Source organism: Larimichthys crocea, chromosome XXIII (genome assembly GCF_000972845.2).
Source record: "Larimichthys crocea isolate SSNF chromosome XXIII, L_crocea_2.0, whole genome shotgun sequence".
Classification (NCBI taxonomy): Eukaryota; Metazoa; Chordata; class Actinopteri; family Sciaenidae; genus Larimichthys; species Larimichthys crocea.
This window is the reverse complement of record NC_040033.1, coordinates 17,765,150-17,780,225: the sequence shown is the minus strand read 5'-3', so window position 1 is coordinate 17,780,225 and position 15,076 is coordinate 17,765,150.

Here is a 15,076-nt window from a genome sequence, read left to right as displayed (position 1 = left end):
AGCTAAAAGTCTTTGGCTGTGTACTTTTGTGCCTGTAAATATCTCCAGCCCTTATAAATAACAGCACACAGAGCACATTGTTTGTAACTTTCTGTATGCTAATGGTAAAGTTGCTTATCTATTGACTCTTAGACACAGGAAAAAAAAATCTGTTTTAGAGAGGCATGACACTCACAACAGCCTTGGAGGCCTGCATGGAGACACTTCCTTCCTTCCTATTTCCTTCTACCTCAATGGGGTGTCTTATGTCTTACTCAGTTATCTATTTGGAATAATGCCAAAGATGTCATCTATTCCACTCATGAGACACAACTCAAACCAGACTCTACTGTGCCTGCTACACTATGTAGCATCACATTCCCTCAATGCCTGGACAGAAGGCTGGATCCTGTAAGAACACCTCTGTGCATCTGTGTCCCTGTCTGTGGATGGAAGGATGTTCTATGTTGGGAGATTTCAAGTGCTTCCAACAACTCACATACCATCATTATAAAAACACACCAGACTGATCTGGTGGAGGCTCACATGTTATGACAACTCTAATCTTCTGAATCAACATTCCGATGTCTATTAATTTCAATACGTTTCCAGCTTAAACACGGAGCGCACGATTCATCACTGAAGAATTGGATTCTGTAGTCCAAACACTGGGAGTGAAATGCAACGCTGTGTGGCCGTGCAGCTGAGAAAACAGGAGAGAAATGGCAAGAGCATTTTCAGCTGTTGAAATTAAAGGCTGCAATCCACGCAAACCATGACATGCTGGCTTCATGGAATATTGCTATACTTAAAAGTAAATTATCACACCTGAGGTGGTGTAATGTCTTAATCTCACTGGGCTATAAAACTTGTACTGGCCTCATTTATCTTGGCTTTCAAGGCATTTGCCTGTTATGTTGAAACTCATTTTAAATATGACTCTGCTTTAACATACTGAACCCCCCCCGGCAAAAGGGAAAAGTCTGGCGATTAAAACAGTCCTTTTCCACAAGACAAACCATCTGAGCCACATTCCACAACAAGCGGTCAACCTCAGCACTCCTGTGCTTTTCCATCTGATCTCCATTTCCTCTGGTCATTCCCAACGTTCCAGCCCGTGTCCTTGCTAAATAATTACAAGAGGCCCATCCTCACCTGTCAGTGTGGTCAGGCCCTTTTGCTGAGAGTATGACAGCCATCTTGTCCCCTCAGTCCTCTACTTCCATTAGCGTTACTGGTCACTGTGACTGCGGGCCCATTCCGGGGTCAGGCCCCTCCACTATGGGCTGTAATTGCAGCACGTTGAGTACTCGGGAGCCACCGCACCCACCTAATGAATTGTCACCGAGTTTAATATGAAATTACACGAGGGTGACTCGTAATAGATTAACAGGGTTGGCAGGGTTACTATCAAAAGATAACACCGTTGCAAATTGCTGATTACCTGCGTAAAAATTATTATAAGGAACATGTGAAGTGGATTACTCAGCCCGAGTGATACAATCTGATCACCCTCACCCGTCACTGGATTACTCAGTGCAAAGATGGAGACAAATGCTAATCCCCATCCTGCTTTAAAAGGTATTGGCCATTAGCTCGTACTTAAAGTGGCTACAGAGGACATTGGAACTTTTTATCATGGTGACGTTAGTTTGACTCTTATTGTAATAATCTTAGCCTTAAAGCTAACTCATAGATTTAATTTATGTAAGTATCTCATCAGGACCAACTAACTCACTAATGTGACAGCCCACAGCAATGATTATGATCGGCCTTCATTTAACTTATTTCAGTAATAACGCCTCCACACTTTCAATTAAAAGATAATTCTGGTTTGTTTTAATTTTTTGCAGCTTTGGTCCTTTTGTTATGATAACACTGTTTCATACAAAGACATAGACAATTATTAATCGTCCACCTGCTTTAAAAGCTATTGGCAATTAGGGGTTAGTTTGTTCTTGAAGTGGCTACAGAGGACACTGGAACGTTTTATCACGTTGATGTTGGTTTAATAATTATTCTCACAAATCACAGTTTTAATTTATGTATCTTATCAAAACTGATTCACTCACTGATGTCACAGCCCAAGGCCAGAAGGATGATCTGTCTTCATCGTAAGCTGTTAGTTCAGTCATACAGCCTTCCTCGCTTCAATTAAAGGATAACTCGGTTAACACAGGAGCTGATGGTTAAGTCAGCTTATCTAAACCTCTTTATGTGGAGGTGAAACTCAAAGTGAACGTATCTGAAATCCCAGAAATAATCCGCAGTGGATTCAATCATGTTAACACATTCAGATTTGCAGATCTGCTCCATCATGTTATAAAACCACAAACCTCCGGAGAACCAATTAGTGAACTTTTAGACAGCAGATTTATGTTCATATTAAAAAGAAACAATGCACATGCCATAGATACATGACTGCACATGTCTTTTGCACTTGCACAGTGTGTTAAAATCCTTTTATACAGATAGAGGTGAGAAAAATGAAGTGGCTCAATATTAATGAATCAATGTAGTTGACACAAATGGATGAGGAAAAAAACATTTAGTGACCACATTCATGTACTATAGTTAAAAAAACTGAGACATATTCACCAACGTCCAAATTGTAGAAGCTACAATTTTTTGACCAAAGTAAAATATGATTGGTGCAGACCCAGCAAACGTCACACTGTCATGAAAATGATCATTTGGGAGTCATATCTGTCAGAATAATCAGAGTATGATTTATTTACCATGTTCTCCAGCCATATTATCCATATTCTTGGAATACAATAGCCCATAAGTCCTATAGTATTCAACTTAGTCATTAAACTAATGTCTCTTTTTAATGAGACATTAGTTTAATGACACAAGCACATCGCAGACCAAGCAAACAAGACACAGGATATAATAAATCTTCCATATCATATCAATAATATAAACAACCAAACAGCATTGTGTGCATGTACACACACAGTCACACTGACACATTTAACCAGCAGGAAAGCAAGATACAGACAGACAGACAGACAGACAGGTGGAGGGTGTATCTGACTTGCATTCTTCTTCGTCACCTTCTCCTTTCCTTCCATGCAGATGAATGATCAATGTCATATAATGTCCCATTTCACTCTGCTGTGACTTTTTCTTTTGTCTGTTTGCTCATAACACTCGTCACTCCATCAGCGCTGACGGTGTTTCTCAGACAGTTTGTTGTGAGGCCGGAGTTGTGTTCATTCACGGGCTGTGGTCAAACACTCAGTCCTCTTCTCTGAACTCAAGAGAAAACACCATGAGGCCGAGGAACATATGAAGGAGACTTCATGAAAACTTGTTACGAGAATCCGACTGCACTTAAACTAGTCTTTAAAAAACTTTATTTATAACACAAGTGCAGTGACAAACGCATTCAATTAAGGTTTCCTGTCCAAAACTGAATTACATCTCCAGAAAGAATGTTTCCAATAAATACAAAGGGTAGATTTATCAAATGGAAGTAACAACAAAATAGATATTGTTGAAAATAAAAATAAAAACAAAGTAAAAATAAAGAACTGAGCATGGTGCTAGAATGAATAACATTCAGATGGTGTACAGAATTTGCTGGCATGGAAACTGATGACATTTGTTTTATATATTTGTAGGCAGATAACATTTATTTTTCTAAGTACATTCCACAATAGGATTCAGGGAAATAACCTTCATGTGTATGATATTTAGTTATGATGTGTCACACGCATAAAATAGGTGCTCTTCTGCTCCTCCAGTTACAGTGACCATGATCTCTTTTTTTCTGTAAAGCATTTAGAGAAGCCAAACAGCTCTTATCCTGGCTGCCACTTAAATACTTCCGGGTCATTTCAATCGGCTCGGAACATTTCTAAGCACAAAAGGATTTTTCAAATGCAGTCACCTGTCAGTCATTTCATAATTTTACTTCCTATCACAGGACGACAGCTTCACCTGTGTTGAGTGAGTGCAAACATTGACATGCAACAGCTAACATGGCACAACAGAGAGAAGGGAGTGTTTCACATTCTAGAAAAACTTGTTGGTAACTGGAAAAAGCAATGAAATAAAACATTTTATGTGACAAAGAAATTACTCAATCTTTTCTTTAAACGACAGTGAAGGACACTTGTCTTGATTCCAGACAGAGAAGAGCACAGAGGGGTACATGGCTATGAATAAGCAAACTGTACTGTTCGTCTTTGTTTTGTTCTCTGAATTTAGTCTGACTAAACTGGATTTACAAAAAAAATATGTTTTTTTTTTGACTGCTTGTGCGTCAGACATCTTTTTAGCAATCTGCTGAGTACAATGTTGGCAGAGACAGCAGAGCTGATGTCAAAATGTAGAAAAACGAGGGCCAAGTTTTAATAAAAGGAATTAGACTTTAAAGTTTCTCTGTCGCACAGATGACACGGGTCATTCAAAATGTGAAAAATGAATTACAATGGCTGCTTTGCCTCATAGAGACACGACCATAAATAATTCTAAGTACGAAGGCTTATGTATCGCCCCCTCACATCCGAATCAGCCGATGCATTTTTCATTGACCGGGGCCTCCATTAGACATGCTGATAGATGTTTCTGACACTTGAGGAGCACATTTCCATACATCCACACCGGGACGATTATTAACAGAGATAAGCAGAGCGAAATGACACACAATTATCCTCTTGTTTCTCTCCATTCTTTTCCCCTCTCACGTCCCAGTTTTTGATGGCAATCATCGAGCATTTCACACCTCGAAACCCAAGCAGACAAGCCCGCGCTGTCAGAAGCACTGACCTAAAATCAGAGATACATTTCGGATATGAATAATAGCAGGCTTAGTCATATTTCTGGAGACGTAACCTGTCATTATTTGTGCCCTTGACCAGTAAATATATGAACGGAGAAGCTTTTCTAATAATGACAGCACCTCAGCTTGTTTACTCCTAATTTATCAAACAGCAGAATCTAAAAGGCAGTTATCTATTGACTGCCTGAGAACAAAGAAATATTCTTTTGTGAGGACAAGAAAGGAAAAACAAGTAGTAGACAGAAAATTACAGATGTCATTGAGTTTTCGGTTATCTCTATCGTCCTCTGTGATTTTCATTCGGCAAACACAGGACGCGTAAACTCAGAGTTGCTGTGTTTTGTTGTTCTCAAAGGAGCCCATTCAGATTTCAGTCCAAAGCATAGTGCATTTCTGTAAACCAGCAGGGTGCCCTTACTTTTCGCTTTATTTGTTTCTCTAAAGATATAACATCCCTGTGCTTTTAAGAGCTAAGTCAAAGCAAGTTTTAATGTGTGTACACAGCGGGAAGAATAACAGCATGTCTTTGCAGATATTAATTCCCTAAATGACCCTGTATCATGGTCCTAGTGCATGAGTAATGGCACATGTTCAATAAGTGCATGTGGAATGGACTGAGAGTTCATCATCATTACCTTCCACACATAGCAACAATCATCACATCTTACACCTTGTTCTCTGTCCCGTGATGTTTACAAAAATGCATGAATGAACTCCACTTTAAAAGCCATTCCAAATAAATGGTTCTATTGATCTGTTGTTTTGCCACATAATTATCTGAGAGGTGTAGCTCTTTGAATAGTTTTAATGGACCATGGCCAAGCGTGTGGGCTTGTACTTACAGATGACAACATGATTGTGTAATTATTCCAGCACAATAAGTTGGAGACAAAGTGCAGCTCTCCCTGTTGCCAAGTGCAATGATCTCCACTGCAATCACTAAGTTTACTTGTAAATTTTCTGCTGATACATTTCCAATCGATTATCTTTTTCACCCGCAGCCTAATTTCTGTTATCTGCGATGTAACGTGTTTCCATTTACAGCTCCCATGTTAAGCTTTATCTCTGCTGCACTCAACCGGTTACATTCCACATCAGTTTTCCTGTATGTGCTCGGATTGACACGGTGCACACGCCAATCAAGCGGTCCCTACTGGCTCCCAATCTCCCAGCCTTCCTGCCCCGGGCTCTGGAGATGGAGAAAGGCTGTAGTGGGGTCACAATGCTCCGTGTTTTCATTCAGAGAAACCCCACTGCTGTTCTTTTCTCATTACCCATGAGTCCCGTGTCTGTGCAAACCCCCTTCACAACAGCACGCCTCAGCCTCAGTCAGAGGTCAGATATTATTGAGGTTGTTTTTATTTATTTCTCCTCCACACTCTTGTGTCACCGTCGCTGTGACACAGGACAATGTTTGGGCGTGTTATGATAAGTCCTTCAGCGTCTATGTGACTTCATACATTTCTGATTTGCTTGCCCATCTTATAAGAAACTTGAGTCTGTTCTCATGTCCCATGACTCCCTGAAAAGAAACTATTATTTGTTCAGAAAGCAAAAACTTGTGCAGGAGGAGGGATTTATACCAACAACCACATAGTGGGAATGAATAGCCTTTTGTCAGCCCCTCCAGTGCACCCAAACATCTGCAGGAAAGAAGAAAAACCTGCTGCCATATTCCTAATTAATAACACGGAGTACATTCCAAACATGGAGACACATACATTTGAGTATGAATCTAAATGTACATGTGAAAAAGGAGATTTTTACATGTGTTTTTAACATTGCATGTTCAATCAAGATTTATTTCAAAGTATAGAAGGCCCAGGGCAGATGTAAACAACAGTCATTGTGTTCATTGTCACCATGGATCACCGTCCTGTACTTGCTGATGCTGCAAAGAACTGAGGGCTCTAAAAGGTCTGCCTTTATAAAGAGATTGTATAAAGCGACTGTATATTGTTAATATCAGGTGGTACAGTACTGTAGAGGCTTATGAAGACAGGAACAAGTTCACTATTTTCTTGAATCAGTGGCAAACGGTGCCAAGCTCAGCGAGTGTTACATTATACATGTGCAATCGGCGTGACAATTGTTTTTTTAGAGGATTTCCAAACTCCATTTCGAAACACGCTGGATTCAAACATGATCAATCATATCACCTGTCATCTAGTTCTTTACAGCCTTCAGAAACGGCATTATGAAAACATTGAAGCTTCTCACAAGAGGGAACTGAAGTCCTTGAGCTGGTGGTGCAGCAAACAGTACCTTAAACATTATCAGGAGAGAATTTTATGTTACTTTGCTCTTAATCCATATAAAACAGTTATCAGTGCAAAAAACTGATGGGAAAAACAAACAAACAAAAAAACTAACTAAAGACCCAACACAACACACTGTGTCACTGGGTGAAGCTATGGAAAAAAGATAAGAACACAATTGCACCTTGCAACACAAAGTCTTGGCCAGGAGTTCACCAGAAAAATGGGCTTAAGAGAGAGAAGAAGAAAAACGATCAGTGAGCCCGACACAGGGGAGCCATAGCAACTTGTAAAATGGTCTCACACACACACGCACACACACACACACACACACACACACACACACACACATACAAACACAAAAGCCTAAGAAGCTATTTATTGTTGTTGTCTTGGCTACAAAAACCTGAGCGGACTGGTTGAAATTCATTCATTTTAAGAAGTGTGTTGCTGTCAAGGGGTATCAGTGTCTGCTGCTGTGCTTTCTTTTTGGTGTTTAATTAACAAATCTGACAAGGCTATGATAAGTTTGAACCAAATGTCTTAAAGTTTACAGGGAACCTTGGAATAAAGTAAGAAATTGTTATTAAAACTGCCTGGATACCATTGAACATTGCCCTGAACAGAGCTATTTGCTAAAAAGAAGACATATTTTGCAAAAACACATAATTTCAATGCTAATAATAATGATCACAATGACTTTTCTTATTTTACTTTGCCTGGTCTCATTGGTCGGGGTAGTAATTCTCTTATTATGGGAACAGAATGCTAAATTCAATATATTTAGGCAAAAGAGAGCAGTGGGATTTAACCTAAGCCTTTGAAATAAACATTTATGTTCATGAGGTTAAGGTTGGTCTACACTGTGCGGTGGTAAAGCTGAAGGAAGCTTGTATATTTTTATTGTTTGAGAGACAATAAAGAATATGTATTGCCGTGTATTTCATGCAAACCCTGCTATTCTCCACTGAATACACAATGATTTAACAGTGGAAGTGTGAGGTGGACCAGCCTTGGGCGACAGCCCCCCCTCTCAGCAGCTGTTGGTGCAGATGTAAGGTGACAGTAATCAATACTGATTATTAAAGTGGGAACACCATCTCTAGTGTGTGATTAATCTTCATTCCCTCATGTTTACAGAGCCTCTTCTGGCCCGCTCGCCTCAGAGGGGGAGCGCTCCCCATTATCTATCCCTAGAGACAGGAAAAACAAAACACCGTCACCATTAAAGATACTCACTGTCACTGTGGAAGAAGGCAGGCACAGGTCTTCCATAGGATGGGAACCACATGTGCCGTATTATCAAAGCACAGTGTCTGTAACATATCGGGAAGGTAGTTAGAGGAACAATCCACTCTAGCATGCACTTAAAGTGTAAAGGTGTGTTCAGGCTGGGTGCACATCAAGTGTGTACAGGGCGACTGCACACAAAGTGAATGGAAAGACGTGATTGGATGTGAGTAGAGGTAATATTAAAGTGAAGTGAGGTGATGGTTCAGACAACATCTAAAATGTTGCAACTTGAGTGACAAATTTGTGCTTATGCACGTTTTTTCACTCCGCTTCACGAATGGTTTCTTTTTCCACTTTTGACAAAAAGTAAATATTCAGAACACCTTTGTGTTGCCCAAGCACCCCCTCTGTTTACAGGAAATGGTTTGGTCCTGCCCCAAAACCAGGCACCATGTTACTTGCCACGAGCAGTGAATTGTGGATGAGGATTTCCTGTAGAGCAGCATCACGTCTCAACCTCCTACAGAAGAATCTGGCTTCCAAGAACAAAGAGACAGGAGAAAGAAAAGAAAGGGCGACAGCATGTTAACCATTTTTCTAGTGATATGATGTGAGTCATTTGCTGACGTAACATTAGTTACTTAATATATATATATATATATATATATTATATTACTCTATTTGCTGACAATTAATCAATGCAGGCAAAACGTTGCAGGCCATTCATACTGCATCAGTTGTCTCTCTCTCCCTGATGCCAGGCCAACAGGTGCAGCTTCAGCTCCAGCAGCTCCCTCTCCATCCCCATACTAACGAACCAGAAACTGAAGAAAGAGGTGTGCAGCATTGTGTTGAATGACATGTCAGTTGGTATAATTGCAGGGTGTCTGTGGGAATTTCTTTTATTGCGAAAAAAAAAAAAAAGATTAAATCTGTTTCAATGATAAAAATTCAAACACTGTAATTATGATTATTATTATTATTATTAGCCTATAGTCTGTATTCAATGCGAGACAGTTTGAAGCAGGGTAACAGTCTGTACTAAAGTTAGATGATAATGTTCATTTGCATTAATCAAAAGTTAATGTGTGTTTAAGTTATTCATTTTTCAAGAATTTTACCATGTAAATACATTTAGACTGTAGAAGATTACCTTTAGTCGCACATCAAACAGGAAAATCCACTTATGCAGAATGTTTTTAATGGATGTCCGCACAGTGTTCACAAAATGTTGTACAGTAAATACAATTACAGCAATTGTACATGGTTGGTGTGGCCTGTGGTGGTGTGGCCCAATGACATATCTTTTCTTTAGAGCCCAGAACCCCTTGCTTTTTGTCATTTTGGCAATTACATTCAATGAGAAAGCCCCATTGGGCATCAGCCTGTTTAGAATTTGCACAAACATTTCTGTATTGGTGAGCCATACACAAATTTCCAGCCCGGGTGGAACACGTTCTGTTTAATTTGTTAATTAAGCTATTGACATGTGAAAGCAATGATGTTGAGTTGAGTTTTGTAAGAAATGGATTATGTTAAAGAATTAAAAAGAATATAGAGTTTAGTTCAAAACTTATTTGAGTACTTATATGTATTTTCCTCTGAAGCAGGGTTGACTATTTCAAGTGATTTTCCAGAATACCTTTAGACAGCTACACGAGAGGATGCTTCAGCTTATTAAATTCATTATCCGGTTGCAGCTGGAAAAAGAAATAGCTACTGAAACCTTTTTTTATTTTTTTTATTCAAAGAGCAGTGTCTACTGCAGGTGATGATAATGTCCAAAAATAACAAAATCATACAATCATTATCATCATCATTTAGTCATTTAGTCAATTATTGGAAAGATGCTTAACTAAAGAAAGATGGATCCTAAATAAAGGTAAAATGATTATTTCTAAGAGAAATGTTATTAATGCTGCAGTACATGTAAACCCACAGATAAATCCCATAGATATGCAAATGCACAGCCAACTTAACTCTCTCTCATGAACAACGTGTCTCTGTACAGTATGTTGGGCCCAGTTTTCAAAGTCCTGTAACCTTGGCGTGTGGCAGCTATTGTGAAACAAACAATTCATCATCCTTGCTCCACTGCGTCCACAATCAAATTCAGATTAATGTTTAAAACAAAAACAAAACAAAAAATCAAATTAGAGTCACTCGGAGTATGGATTGTTTGCTTTGGGGGCATTATGCTACCAGGTCAATTAAAGTGAGAATCAATAATACAATAATGAAACAATAATGAAACCTTGGCATCACGTGGAGGAGAAAATAAAACAACAACCCAAGGTGATAATGCTAATCACTGATGTACCACAAACAAAGCATGCAGGAGCAGGTATGAATGGTGTGTTAACAATAGGAAGGAGAGCGCGCTCCATGCGCAGATGTGCGTTTGATATGCATCATCGGTACACCATTAACATTTTTGGACTGGGTTGAAGGCTCCTGGTGCCTCTCGTCTCCATCGCCTGTGACCGCAACAGATGGTCACCCCCTTTCTCGCAGGCTCCACCCCCCTCCCTGCGTACTCCCCCACAGGTGTCAGGCTCCCACCCGCCCTCCTCCTCCCCCCATCGTTAAATAATCACCAGCAGTGCCCCTCCTCCCCCCAACACCACCACCACCACCACCCCGGGTTGTCAAAAGAAACGCCATCCTTCCTCTGTTTAATCCGCTCCTGCTCCTCCTCTCCTCACCTCCCTCGACTCCTTCTTCCTCTCGAGGACCCCCGTGCCCACCCTCCTGTGCTCCCATCACTCAGCACCTGTGAGGATCCCACAGAGAGAAGATAAGACCTTTTCTGAAGCTCCCTCACTCTCCATGAGTCGGGTTGGGAGATGAGGAGGGGGGGGGGGTCAGGTAGAACAAAGGGGGAGAAAGCGCATGGAGACACTGGGAATTCTTGACAGCTGTTTCATTCGGAAGGCAATCTCCCCTCCCAGGTGCCATATCTAAAAAAGGCAAGGGGGAAAAAGACAGAGAGTGGCTGCACTCTGGGGTAGAAAAAGGGAATAGACGAAGATCTTTAGGAAAGTTCAGAGGATAATTTGACACAAGCCAGAAAGGAAGGCAGAAGGAAAGGAGCAGGAAAAGGAAGAAGGGGGGGGGGAGGGCTTTTTTTTGTCAGCGTAATTGCTCTCAGCCAGTCTAGTGTGCAAACTGGGGAGAGATTATAGGATTTATTCCTATGTAGATTTTCAACGGAGACGCTTTGCTGAAGCCATTCTGTTTCCTTCAGCAGAACGTGTGGCCTGAGATGTTCCGTATAAATCCATAAATCCATAAATACTGAGCAATGCTGGAGCACCGTGTCTTTTATTCCCCGGGATGGTGAGACAGAGGTACACATGGATCAAATATGTTTGTGTGTCATGGCAAACAAATGAAATGTCAACACGAATGACAGCACAGTATATATTTGGCATATGGGAAGCATTGTTCTGCAACGAGCAACGAGGCTTTGTTCAGTGTCAGAAGGCAGAAACCGTTTCACAGAATCACAATCATATCTACAGTTAAAGGTGGATAAAGCAGAACGCAGCGAGAGGGACAGAAATACTAATTATAGATGCTATCGCACAAGTAGACATTCAGTCAAATAATTCATTTATTTGATGTCGAAAACACAAGAAACAACCTGAATTTGGGCAAAGAGATTACTATGAGATCAAAACAGCGGCACATATTTGCATTTGTTGTGCTACTTTGTTTACCAGAATACTTCAAACAATGCATTACCATTTCAAAGCTGGTCAAGTACGTGTAATTCCTTGTCCACACATGAAAACAAGATGAAATTGTGTTTGTTGGTTTTTTTATTTCATTATATATTTACTCGCTTGCCCACGAGCTAAAAGTAAGAGTGCAGCTGAAAATGAGCTTATCTTTGCAGTGAACTTGTGCTGACTCTCTCATGATTTGCACAAAGTAACAGGGCTAAATGGGCATTGTGTGCATGAAATGATGCTTCATGCAGGACAGATGCCTCGAAGACAGAAGAGTCAGAGGCCCCCTCTGCTAGAGAAGAAACTTCTGTCATTCCTAGTGGTTTCTTTCAACATGTGTCGCCAATCAAAAACCCTTCAGAATACCTTCTGTTTTCAATCTGGCTCTTTGACAAGCTCCTTGAAAAGTAAAGGGTCCTCAATGTTCAGTATATAGTGTGTATGTGTGTGTGGAGAATGACAGGTCCCATTACCTTCTTTAATGCAGGCCACGAGGGAATACCCCAGTGTTGCCCACAAGCTTCTGTTTCCACCATAATATCTCTAATAGTAGCCTGCCTGTACATCCCTTCAATGCAACAACAACAATATGTCACACAAGCAAGAACAAACACCGCCGCCGGTTTTTACAAGCCTGAATTACACAAGAGAGAAGCAGCCATCCAACAAACAGTTCACAGGCTTCAGAGGAGACAGAGTGCAATGAAACCATTTTTTTCTGTGTAATGAAGTTGCATCATAACCCTAAGAAGAAACCCAAAGACTGTTTCATGTACTCTGTTGAAGACTTCATGGTGACCTCAAATCCCACTGCAGTGTAAATAAAATGTTCAAGTAAAAGATCAAGCCTGAGCTTTCACAAGAGGGTGACTCATAGCACATGTGTACGCTTGTTATCTCGATTGTTCCTCCTCATTTGTGGGGAAGTCCTCTCCTACCGTCGCCTTCAGGGCTGTAGCTGTTTTTTAGGCGGCTCTATGGGTGGTAGGATGGGAAAGTGCCTCAGGTTGAATTGGCACAGGAAGAGGTGGCCTGCTGGGGGATGACTATAGCCTGGGTGGGACCTATTTTGGCCCAAGGAGACCTAATTTCATGGTATGCACACTGGGATCAGTGATGTTAAATGTGTGCTACTGTGACCTTCCAGTTGATGATTAACATGTGTCAAATGGCCTCACAAATCAATGATTTTCTTGTGGGGTGACCCAGTGCACAGAAAGGTCTGTCTCAAAGCAGCTCACTAATTTGTAATCCACAGTATATTGGTGGTATTAAAAGAAAGTCTGCTAGTGGAATGGATAAAAATGTTTTAATAGAAATCATTGGACTTTGAAATAAACAAAGCCACTACAGAATACTCTGACCTTCAAACTGGTAGACGAGATGCGATAAACAGAAATTTAACACAAAGCGGCACAAACTATTGTTTAATTCAGCGGTGTCCAATTTGTTTGTTTCCACCTGATGAGGAAGAACTTTACCTGTGTGTTAAACAATCAGAATCACTGTATGTATGTGTACACATACAGGAAACAAGATTCTGGTTTTAAGTCTGCAGGGCCCAGGAGGTGGACTGGCACCTCTGGACTTGGACCAGATTGTTTCCAAGTCCCTATGGAGTGAGCTACTGCCTCCCTAAAAGAAGTAGGTGAGAATATAAGTATTTCCATTTTCTACTGAATAGAGAAAATGTCGTAGAGAAAATGTTCTTATTTTTTAAGATTAAAAAAGCATATGAAAAGTTGACTTTTATGCGACACATAGGATCTTGTAGAATTGTATGCCTTTCTGTAAATGAAACAATAGAAGTATAATATAGAGTATATAATAATAATAATATAAAGTAGATAATATGAGTTTAACCTTGAACATCTACAGCAGTAAAATGCAACATACACACAATAATGCAACAGTAAGATGAATCCAAAAACATCATAAATAATAATAATAAAACATTCTATGTGAGTACTTTTACTTTTGATATAAATTAACCGTACAAAATGATAAAAGTTGGAATATATATATATATATATATATAGCAGAGTTGTTTTTGTCTTGGCTGATTTTAAGTCTCATTCTTTAAATAACAAAACTCATCTAGATTTCTTTTAGCAGATGTTTGGGATATGGATGTTACGAGCATACAATCCCATTTTCAGGCTTGTTTCTTGTCAGCTATGTCAGAAAAGCAGATCTAACTTGAACAAAATCAAGAAATAATCCAATACAAATGGTGCTTGACAAGATTATTTATAAGATATTATGATTGCTTGGCTCATCTTGCGGGGTGCCTCCTTTTTTCTTAAGACACTATGATCATACATCTTGAATAAATTTGATATTACTCATTTCTTCCATATTGTAAAATGCGTGAGCTATAGGAAAAATGTCAAGGGCACATCCATATGCTATAAATTCAAAGTCCTTCTGATTTATGTCTTAGAAGTTCAGTAAGCTGAGTTCTGGTGGCTTCATACCTGACTGTTATTAAAGGTCAAGCAGTGGGCTTATTGCCTAAAACATTTTCATTTCACATATCTGGCCTCAGAAAGTGCTTGGATTCAAATTGAGATTATAATTTCTCACTCTAAGAGGGAGGTGAGGCCGTACACACAGTAAACTCTCTACATTCCTCATCTGGTCATCCTTTCAGCAAGACAGTTCATCTGTGACTCTGTGACGCACACACACACACACACACACACACACACACACACACACACACACACACACATTAGCCCTCCTCCCTCCTCTACACCCACGTTATAGAGACCAGCCTCTGCTCTGATACACGCACTCACCAGATGTTGCCTAAAGCTTCAGGGAAGAACCCCCAGGTATGTGTATGCGTGTGCGTGTGTGTGTGTGTACATGTCAGCCTCGACACAATTGGCTTTTCTTGCGCATCTGCCGAGATTTATGACCACAGTTTTCCTACAGCAGAGTCGGCTTCCTCTTTTGAAATCCCAGTGGAGCAGCAGACCGGGGATCAGAGGGAGAAGCAGGTCCTTCAACCTGAAACAGGTGACTCCGGCTCAGGCCTCACCAGGCTCAAAAGAGGGTTGAAAAAAAAAAGATCT